Source organism: Thalia democratica, chromosome 5 (assembly GCF_965202585.1).
Source record: "Thalia democratica chromosome 5, ktThaDemo2.hap1.1, whole genome shotgun sequence".
Taxonomy (NCBI): Eukaryota; Metazoa; Chordata; class Thaliacea; order Salpida; family Salpidae; genus Thalia; species Thalia democratica.
Genome location: NC_139169.1, coordinates 31,642,556 through 31,654,286, shown reverse-complemented (window position 1 = coordinate 31,654,286; position 11,731 = coordinate 31,642,556). Strand labels below are relative to the sequence as shown.

The following is an 11,731-nucleotide window of genomic DNA, read 5'->3' as shown; positions in this document are numbered from 1 at the left end:
AGTTTTAAAAGCTAGTTATATTATGTTTTTTAATTATTAAAAAGTTAAACATTTTAAATTTAAGTTAAATGCAATACAGTAATGCAACTTGACTTTTTACAATTTATTTTTAAAGTTTCATAACAACTCTATGATTGTAAACAAAAACCTATTGTAACTTATAATATGAACCTGATTTACTTAATGTATGATATTAATATGCCAAAGTTTAGATATTTGAAAAAACTTTTTTGCTATATATAAAACATAATCTATGATAAACTGTTGTTAATGAAATAGAATTTTATAAGTGAAATAATTATTTAACTTAAAATTTGTTATGATTTACTTTTTAAATGTAATAAACTCAATAACTGAGTACTGAAAGTATCACAATTTTTCTGTTTGTGACTAAAATTTAATTATTTGTTGTTTTGTAGTTTTTACAAGTTTGTCTTTGCTGCTATCTTAACTTAGATAGTTTGTATTTTATTTTGTTTATTTTAGACTTGTGTATGGAAGTTTACCTTAAATATTAAGTTTTGTAGTTTGTATGTAATATTTTTAGAAAAGTGTTTGTGTTTTAGTAAAACTTATAAATGTAAACTTTTCTTGCTTCATCCATTTACTATATTACTATATAAAACTAAATACTTAAAAAAAAATGTTGTTACCTGTAAAAAATGGTTTTCTAAATAAAGTTTTAAACTAAAAGGTCAGAGTGTTTTTTAGCTATTTATAATGGTTTATAAGTATTGCACATAATATTTTAGTTTATACAAAACACTTTAAAATTTTAAGTCTGTTATTTTTCATCTACTCTACTGTATTTTGAATATTTATTAAAAATATTTAAACTTAACACAGACTTTGTTTCTTAAATAAAAGAACAAGTTTTATGATTTAAAAACTAAACAGAAACACGTTTTGATAATTAATTATTTTAGCAGTAAATTTCAAACTGTATGAAATGTATTATATTTGCAGATGTTTTAAAAAGTAATCTAGTTAAAATAAGCTATGAATTTTAATAATCAACTCTAGATTGGATGCAACCAAGATTTAAGTGAGTTGATATTTTTCATTATTCTAAGCTTGTTTTTTAATTTACCTGAATTTTTTGAATTACATATCAATGAACACTTGTTAACCATGAAAAAAATGTTTAAAAAATCCATGAACAATATTGAGTTTTAAACATAATAAAATTGTGTATTGTTTACATATTTTTAATTGAGTCTTGAAAAACTATAATTTTATGTTATAGTGTTAAGAAATCAAACTTAATTAACAAAAGGTTTAAAAAAGCAATTATATAACAAATAATTAATTATTCTGCACAATCCTAAATATTTTTGATGTTAATTCTAAGTTTAATTATATTTTTAAAGAATAAATCTGTTTTGACATTGGTATTTCTTAAAATAGTCTATAATGGTTTTAAGTTTTGCTTAGTTGTAAATAAACATACAAATGTGTTGTATAACTTGTAAAGCAAATTTACAAAGTAGTTAAATATATTAGGACTTTTTAACACTTATTGAATTTGTACAAAAATAAACTATTTGTTATCTCAAACAAGTTTTTCTGGATATTAAAAAAATATTAATTCAAATTGAAACTGGGTATCTAAATAGATTTTTTACTAAAAGAACAATAAAAATGATTAAGTGAATGAAAATATGTACTAAAAAATTAATCATTTAACATAAATCTGAAACTTTAAAAATAAAAAAAACATGTTTAAACAAGTTTCCTATTAGTTTTTAGTGTCTCTTTTTTTCCTTATTAAAACACTTTTTAATAAAAGTCAGAAAACGTTATACTTTAGTAATAATTTGGGAAGCATACAAACAATCAATCAAACTTTTTTTATAGTACAATATTTCGTCCTATTTAGATTGTCTGCTATGATACTATCTATTGATAAAAAAATATTATAATTAACAATTTCAAAATAGTGCATTGTATTGTATTAAGTTAATATGATTTATGCTTTTACATGAGATCAAATTTAGAACGTTAATTATATTTTGGACAATTCAATATTTTATTACCTAGTTTTTTTAAGTGGAAAAAAAATAAAACATAAATAGTAGGATTTTAACCATGTTTAAAATGTTCCTTTTCCAACCTCTGCATTAAGTGGTGGTATTGATCATATGAGATTGAAAGTTTTTGCTTTATAATCTCTTCAGAATCTATTCAGAATAACAGTTACTTAAATTTATTGTCCCTCTACTAAGATAGATTTCCTGTAAACTTTACTACTTGGTTGTTTGTATTGAAAACTCTTTGCAATGATAACTGTATAACAAAAAATATTTAAGATTTTATGTTGTTTGAAAACTGACTTTTATTTTACACATTAAGCTTTTTTACCAGAAAGCAATGTTTGCTTTTGTGAAAAATGAACTTACTTTTCTTGGCCTTTATTTTTTATTTTGTTTAAAAAAAAAAGAAAATATTGTAGTCACATTGAAATTGTTTAAAAACCGAAGTATTAAAATTAATAAAATATATGTTTGAAGAGTTTTACATAATTTAGTTACATATTATTAAACTAAACAGTGTTGCCACACACTTAGGACACTCAGGATAACTCAGGATATTTTGAAGTTTTTTAAAATCTCAGGATGACTCAGGACAGCTGAGGATAATTTAAATTTTAATTTAAACTCAGTCTGACTTAAGATAGTTATAGTTTTTTATGAAAAACTCTGGATAACTTTAGTGTTTTTTAATAATCCCAGGACATATTTTTTTCTCGATTTTGAATGAACCTTTTTGATTTAGTTTCAATTTTTTGTACAAACAATATTGTTTAAGACTATTTTTTTATTTATTCTGAAAATTTGAACATTTAAAAAAAATGTAAAAAACTCGGCAAGAATCAGGACATTTTTTGCTTTTTAAGAACAATATTTTGACATAAATAGTGGCAAACCTGACTAAGTTTTGATTTAAATTTAGTTGTAAAAACTTTAAATGACACTTTTTTGAATTCTTAAAATTTTGACAAAATTAAAGGATAATAAAACCCATTCTTGTGATTGTTTAAATAGTCAAAATAACCTTATTTTTGAGTATTGACTACAGACTACTTATAATGAATGTCTTGGTAAATATTTTAAGTTATGTAACTCAAACAAAACTTGAATATTAACTAATTTTCTTAAAGAGTATTTTATAGTTATGATTTGATGTAACATTTATACTTTTTTATAAGACTTATAAGTAAGTTTAAGGATTTTTAAATTTTGAGTTATTTGTTAGTTCTTTCATTTAAAAAAGTAGAAATTATCCTATGACTTGGATAAATTATAAAAGTCTGTTAACAGTAACTAGAATAAATTTAACTTTAACCTTGAGATGTGAGACAAAAATTTTAATTATTTGCGTAAATCATATTTTTTTGAAAATATGTTGCTAACCATATAGCACTTGATCAAAAGCTGTGAAGTTTTGTTTTAAACAAAAAAATTTAATACTTCATTTAAGAATAACAATAATTTATTACTGAGATAAAAAAATTATTTATATAAAAAATATACTTCTTATAAAAAGAAACAATTATTCTCCTCATACACTGATAACATGTAAAAAGTTGTTATTTTAAGGTCATCGGGGTCCACCATCTTTTTTTTTGCAGCTTAATCTTATTTTGTAGAGTTTTATCTAAGCTATCAGACTTTTTTAACTGCTTAACAATAATCATAGTATCTTTATGATATAAGCGGTCAAAGCCAAGAAGTTCAATAGATTTGCTATGGATGGTACTAACCAAAGAAAAAAGACTATTTTGCTAAAAATCTTTCTTCTTCTGTATTTGTATTTCCTTCTTTAAAGTTTTAATGCACTTCATTAATAATATTTTGATTTTTTTAATGCACTAAGTATTTTTATTACATTAGCTTTACATTTTTCAATTTTTTATAGTTGTAAAATTCCAAAATGTAAAGTCCTTCCAAAGAATTCTCCACTAACATTTTAAATAGAAAAAGTGAAGGAAAATAGATATTTTTAGTGAATTTTTAATTTCTGAGAATTTGAAAATAAAAATTTGTGGCTTATACATTGGTGTTAACTTTTTTCTAATTACTATAAAAATTTCATCCCATAAGTTAAAAAAATTTTTATGTTTTAAAAATTTGTTTTATTTCAGTATACGGTTTTAGCTTTCAAATAAGAGTTAATGTTTGTATTTGTAAAAAAAATTCTTTGATTTCCCTATAGCTTTAGTTATATAACTATCTTATTTACATTTGAAATATTCAAAACAAAGTTTCAAATAATCAAAGGTTTAACAATCAGAAGTTATGTTTAAACTTTATAGGAACTAATAAAAATACTTTTCTACTGCATAGCAAGAAAAAAAAAACACCCAGTTGTAGCAACAGTAATAACATTTTAATATTTTTTTTATATTTACTGTAAATACATGCTTTTAATTCTATTGCAAAAGGGTTGTTTTTTTTCAGTTGTAAATGTAAACAACTTTAAAAAGATTAAATAGTGACTATTTTAGTTCCAAGAGGTAGTTTTAGACTCTTATTAAAAACATAAAATAGCAGCTGTCATAAGAAACAACATGAAATAATTTTTACAAAAAAAAATTGGCAGCTACACCAGCATTTCCTTGTTCCACTTTAATAATTGCTATTTTGGCAGCATTTTAAAAACTATTTTATCTCCTTATTACTAGATATTTGTCCATTTACTTTTTAGTAACCTCAAAAGTTATTGCCCCATGGTAGCAAAAGATGTCAAAAGGGGATTTATTGTATACCTTGGAAGCCATATACAAAAAATACCTTTTAGGTGTTATTTTGGAGGCTCTTAGAGTTTTAACCAGGTAACCCATTTTCAAACACTGTATAAAAACTGTATTAATTTCACACAAGTATAGCAGAAATATTTAAATAGAGTTCCCAAAAAGTATGAAAATCTTGAATATGATTAAAAACCATGGTAGTATCATGAGTAATTTTTTGTGAAATCCTTAAATTCTTATTAAATTTCTTATCAAGTCTTTATTAAATCTTTGGAATTTTAAAGTTATTTATTATAAAATTAGACTTTTTATAGCAGGGGTCAGCAACTGTAAACTTCTCCCAACACCAAGTGTGGCCCTCAATGCAAAAGTCTGTGGTCTACAATTTAGTTAAGCTCAAAAATATACTTTTAGTGAAAACTTATAACAAGTCTCTAGATTTAAGAACTAGTTGTTTTTAGTTCTCTGTTACTGCATAAAAAATCTATTTTTTGCTTAAATTGGTATTCTTTGTTGATTAATGCATTATTTTAAACTGTTTCTACATACAAAATTCAAAAGAAAATTGGTCCATTATTTTAAAAAACAGTCAATTTTGTGGTTTAGAGCTTGAAAAATCTTCAAGATTTTATTTAAATATAAGAATTCGACCAATTTTAATTATATTTCTCTCACATGTTTAAATTTCCATTATGCAATTGAATTGATGTATAAAATAACTTTTCAATCTTGACAATAAACTACTAAATAAAGCTAAACTTTAAACATAACAAAAAAATGAATTTTGTAGTTTATGTTTCTCTGCATGCTCTATAAACCACCACACATCTTCCTTGTTAACAATTTTACAAAACTGATACGAACAAGTGAGTATTATGTATGTTTTAAAAAGTTTTAACATTTATATTGTTCTCTTTTAAATGCTGGCGTAGCTAAATACTTAAAATTAAATAATTTGTACAAGTTTTGTATAAATATTTTTTTAATATTGTAAGCCTTGTAATACATTTAGTTGAGTTAATTTAATATAAGTATTATAAATATCAAATAAAGTAATGATATTTTTGTACTTAAAGGTTACTAGTACTATGCAATATTTACAAACCAATAAAAGTTTACCAAAATACAGGTATAATTTTTTTTCACTTGGTTTTTATATTTAATTTACAAACAGTAAACACAAAAACTTAGAATGGTACATTTTGTATAGTTTATTAAACACAGATTGTTGAACTTTTAATAGCATAATAACAATATTAAATTCAGAAAATATTAATTCATCTTGAAATCAGACATCAATAATTCTAAATTCCTACATTCCTCTTATATTCATCATGTGTTTTTCAAACCTACCTTTCAAATGTTCAAAGACCTAAAAAGTTTTCATACTTAAAATATATAATTGTCTAAGGTTGAACTTTTTTTTTTAATTAATAATGTAAAACTGTTTGATTCGTGATATGATTTACATTGATAATCTGTATCGTTTATAAAGGTTAAAGTAGCTAAAGTCAAACTACTACATTTTAATAACAGTTTTGGCTTCTTTTTGGTAAAAGTTGTATGTTGTACATCTATATCATATTATATATTTCAGGTATTTAAATATAAGTTTAATAAAATAAATATAAATTTAAGTGTTTTTCTTAGTACTATTTTTATCTGTAATAAACAAAACATTCTTGTATTGTTTATTTAGTTTGCCTCTGATATCAAACATTTTGTTCTAGTTTCATTTAAATTTAAAGTTTTTTGTAAAAAGTATCATTCAGTTAGTTAAAAAAATAAGCCTTTTAGTAAAAATGACTACTTATGGTACTTTTGCTTATTTTCTGCTGTAATGTAACACTTTTTAATGACAAGTTACTTTTCAGGTGTATTGGATTAAAAAGTTTTCATAACACACAATCAAGCAGAGGAAAATAAGTCAAGCTGATAGCACAAAAGAAAAATGTTCCATTGATCACTTCAATAATGTTTCCAAAGACATAACTACAGCATGTGAAGACACAACTACATCATGTGAAGACACAACTACAGCATGTGATGACATAACTACAGCATGTGAAGACACAACTACAGCATGTGAAGACACAACTACAGCATGTGAAGACACAACTACAGCATGTGAAGACACAACTACAACATGTGAAACACAACTACAGAATGTGATGACACAACTATAGCATGCGTAGACACTACAACAGCATGTGATGACACAACTACAGCATGTGAATACACAACTACAGCATGTAAAGACACAACTACAACATGTGAAACACAACTACAGCATGTGATGACACAACTACAGCATGCGAAGACACTACAACAGCATGTGATGACACAACTACAACATGTGAAACACAACTACAGCATGTGATGACACAACTATAGCATGCGAAGACACTACAACAACATGTGAAGACACAACTACAACATCATGTGATGACACTACAACAGCATGTGATGACATAACTACAACATGTGAAGACACAACTACAGCATGTGAAGACACAACTACAGCATGTGAATACACAACTACAGCATGTAAAGACACAACTACAACATGTGAAACACAACTACAACATGTGAAGACACAACTACAGCATGTGAAGACACAACTACAGCATGTAAAGACACAACTACAACATGTGAAACACAACTACAGCATGTGATGACACAACTACAGCATGCGAAGACACTACAACATCATGTGATGACACAACTACAGCATGCGAAGACACTACAACAGCATGTGAAGACACAACTACAGCATGTGATGACATAACTACAGCATGTGAAGACACAACTACAGCATGTGAAGACACAACTACAGCATGCGAAGACACTACAACATCATGCGATGACACAACTACAGCATGCGAAGACACTACAACATCATGTGATGACACAACTACAGCATGCGAAGACACTACAACATCATGTGATGACACTACAACAGCATGTGAAGACACAACTACAGCATGTGATGACATAACTACAGCATGTGATGACACAACTACAGCATGTGATGACATAACTAAAGCATGTGATGACATAACTACAGCATGTGAAGACACAACTACAGCATTGAAGACACAGCTACAGCATCTGAAGACACAACTACAGCATGTGAAGACACAACTACAGCATGTGATGACACAACTACAGCATGCAAAGACACAACTACAGCATGTGATGACTTGAAGTGTTTGTTGCAGAAATTCCTTATGCTCTCGAAAGTCTTTTCTTCTCAATTCGTTGATCAACAGACAAGTGTGAGATCAGAATCTTGCAAAATCAAAAGTATTTCTGATTTTTTGTAAGTTTTAACCAGATTGTTTTTCATAAAGCTTTTATAATTTACAAATAAGATAAGAGTTCGTGTTATACAAAATGTAAATTTAGTCTTAATTTTTAAAAAGATCATTGGAGCTGTTATTTGAATTTAAAATGTATATTCAATATTTTTTGCTACAGTAAGTTGCTAAAACATAAAGTTTAGGATTTAATTTAGTAGTAAACTGTGTTTATTTTGCAATGTGTAAGTCTTTGAAATAATTTTAGCACAACTGCTTATTTAGATAAACTTAAATTTTATATTTAACAAAAGTAAAAAATATTTTTTTTTAAAAATCTTTCTTTAAGTGCCTTAATATACCACTTTCTCCTAAATTTTTAAACTTCAAGTTATAAGCTGCTTTTACGATTATTTTTTATACTAAACTGCTTTAGTTTTTATATTTTATTCTTTTATCGTTTTCTGTTGTTTAACTTTGTGAAAAAGTTTTTCATTTTTTAGTTTTATTAAGTTTTATATTTATTTAATGCTCATTAGTTTTAAATGCAGCTAATAATCAGAATACTGGTATTATAAAATTGTTTAAACTTTTGGTTATTTTTATTTAGTTTATATGCAGATCAATAATTTTTATTAAAAGTAGCAAAAATCTTTAAATTTAGTTAAAAATTGAATTTGGATTTAAAATTTGTAGCTTTAATACTAAAAATTTGGCTTCAAAGCAAAAGTTTACAGTCATCAACTTAATTAAACTTTAGGGACGAAGAACCAGTGTCTTTCATTATGTTAATACTAACACAATGCCCGACTTACGTCTCGAGAAGCAGTTTTGTACACTTTCAGCGAAGATTTCTTAAAGACCAAGTTGTTCTGCTCGTAGAAAAATCATCAGCAAGTTGGTGCGCTGCGAAAACCTATAGAGTGCCTGATAATATACAGCATGGCCTGATAACATTAGCCTGATGTTATACAGCATGGCCTGATAACATTAGCCTGATGTTATACAGCATATTATTCGGATCGCAGACGAATCCGAACGCATTTCCAGCGCGACGTTGAAGGCCAGCGAATTGATTGAAAACATGCTGACGTTAACACATCTGATTAGAACGGCCATGTTGACGCGCACGGGCTTCTTCAAATATTTCTCAAACAGGGGTTTTCCCCACTTTTGGGTGTTCAACGAGCAAGAGCAAAAACGTTTTGTCTGCCACACAAAAGCGGTACTGTGGAATATCTTTCGCGAGAAAGAAGAGCTGATGGTTGTTTCAGATCGACTTGTCGCGGGGCTGGAGGAAATAAAGTGTCATCTCGTAATGTGACCGGTGAGCACCAGCTGCAAGGAACGTTCCACTATTTGCATTGAAACAGTTCGCGCCTGCCGTGAGTTGTTATTTTCAAGCGAGTCGTTAATTGCAAGTACGGGTGCGAACAAACCCGCGTGTTTTACGATCATTCTTGCGCCCTCGGATTCTTTTAGCCAGACGAATGCGCTTTTTGCTCCGCACAGTCCAGTGAGGCAATTTTAGCATGGGTAGGGAGAACTGCCATCACCTCAAACATTAGTTGTACAGCGAAGAGGTCGAGGTGACGAGGAGAAAACAACCAAAACCAATCAAACACGGAAACCATGTATTCTACAGATGGTGTGTGGCTAGCTGAGAAGCGTGTTAGACAAAATATCTTGCTACTGCTTTGTCAGCCTCGACACAATCGAAGGTGACAAGGTTGCGATGTACACTTTTGTATTTTGTGTGTGTAGTTCAAAAAACAAAAAAAATCTCTAGCTGCTGTTGAAATAGTTTTTTTAACTTTAGAATATTACTTAACAGTAGATAAACTTTAAATGATAAAGTTTAAAAAAAATGCTAAAATTTACGTGTCATTGAAAATATGTCACTTTTATTATACTTGCATTATGCATCATTGACTATATAAATATGTGGTATTTTTCATTAAATATTTAAAGAACAACTAACTTTTTTTTTTGTTTTTGAGGTTCTTGACTGTAAACTTTTTTTTTGTTTTACTTTGATTAGTTTTTTGTTTTTGAAGTGTTTGTTTTACGCTTGTTTATATTTTGATAAAATTATTATAAATAACAAATTATACACGATAACAGCTTTAAATTTTACAGTTAAAGAAAATTTTACTTTTTGCTTACAATTTAATGCTTTTCCATAAGTTATTTTTGCTGTTGACATAAAAGTTATAACCACTAGTAAATCAGTTAAGTACAACTTTTAGTTTAATTTTTAAAAGCTTTTTATAAATCAATAGTATTATATAGTGTGTGGACTGTGTGTACTTAATTTATTAGTACTACCCATCAAAATTAAATCCTACCTTATTTAATCACCATACTTTATATAAGTTAGACAAGACAGTTTCAGCAAAAAGTATCTATTATAACACTATTACAAATAATCTATTTCAAAAACATAAGTTACTTTTATAACTCGTATAAATCACTTGGAAAAAGTGCAAGCTTGATAATAAACCAAGTTTTAGTGCAGTAAACTATATAAAACACTTAAAGTATATAAATATATTTTAAAAGACTTAATACAATTAACTATTGTTTATAGAAAAACTTTTAGTGAGCAATAAGTATAAAAGGCTTAATAAACTTTAAAACATTTAGATCTTTGTTTTATTTTTTATCTAACTAAAACAGTTTAATTCAATTAACATACACTTTAATTATTAACTCTAGGTTTAAACAATACCTGCAAAAACAATTAAGTTCTAAGTAAGGTTACTGTCAGTAGATGATTCACACAGCTACCACAACACACTAATTGCACACATGAACATGTATTTTTTTGTTTCTTATGATGCATTTCATCAGTGTGTTCGAATATGGCCATTTTTGTCTGGCTCTCATATTCAGGGTTCAAACAATGAACAATGCAAGTAGTTGCGGCACTTCCTCCTCTCCTCCTTTTTGACAGAGAATTTTCACTCTACCATCTGCTTCCCTCTTGCCGGCAGAGTTCAAATGTGTTTATTGACCTAAATCTAATGGGTAAATAGCAAAAGAAAGAACATTATAAAGCATACATAAATTGAATCTTATTTAGTAAAACATTGATTAGATTATCAATGAGACAAAAAAAATAACTGTTTCAATAACTTATTTTTTACTGTTTACCAGAAACAGAAATTTGTACCAAAATAGTCAACTTGAAAAAAAAAACTTTTGGACGAAAACATCATGTGAAAAAGTTAGGATGATTTAAAGAAATGTTCACCTTGACAGAACTCAATTTTCTGAAAACTAAACAAAATAAAAACTGTGTTGGACCCAAAAATGCTACCTTGAAGTTTTTAGCTGGAATTTTTTTTACATGTGGTAACTATCACATAAAAACTGTGTGCATTATTTAGGATGATTTACAGAAAGCTTTATAGAGGCAATTCTTAAATTTATGTATTCTTTATCATTTTCTGTAAGTTTTCTTGAATTCCCAGTTTTATTTAAAAAAATCAAAAAGTCCCACCATATATGTTTTTGTGATAATTTCCACATGTAAAAAAGTTTCCAGCTAAAAACTGCAAGGTCTCTCACAATTTAAATTTGGTTGGTTTTTAGAAAATCGAGTTCTGCTAAGGTGAAAGTTTTTTTAAAAAATTTAAAATTTTGCGCAAGGTGTTTTTGTGCTACTTGACAAAAT

The 11,731-nt window shown here is 27.1% G+C and overlaps 1 long non-coding RNA gene across 1 annotated transcript; it reads left to right on the top strand.

Annotated features, from left to right (window-relative positions):
* Positions 1 to 964: 964 nt before the first annotated feature.
* On the top strand, positions 965 to 10,033 carry LOC145836087 (uncharacterized). Its single transcript, XR_014369879.1, has 3 exons — positions 965 to 1,045; positions 6,628 to 8,075; positions 8,813 to 10,033. It is a non-coding gene; the product is annotated as an uncharacterized LOC145836087 (long non-coding RNA).
* The last annotated feature ends 1,698 nt before the right edge of the window (positions 10,034 to 11,731 follow it).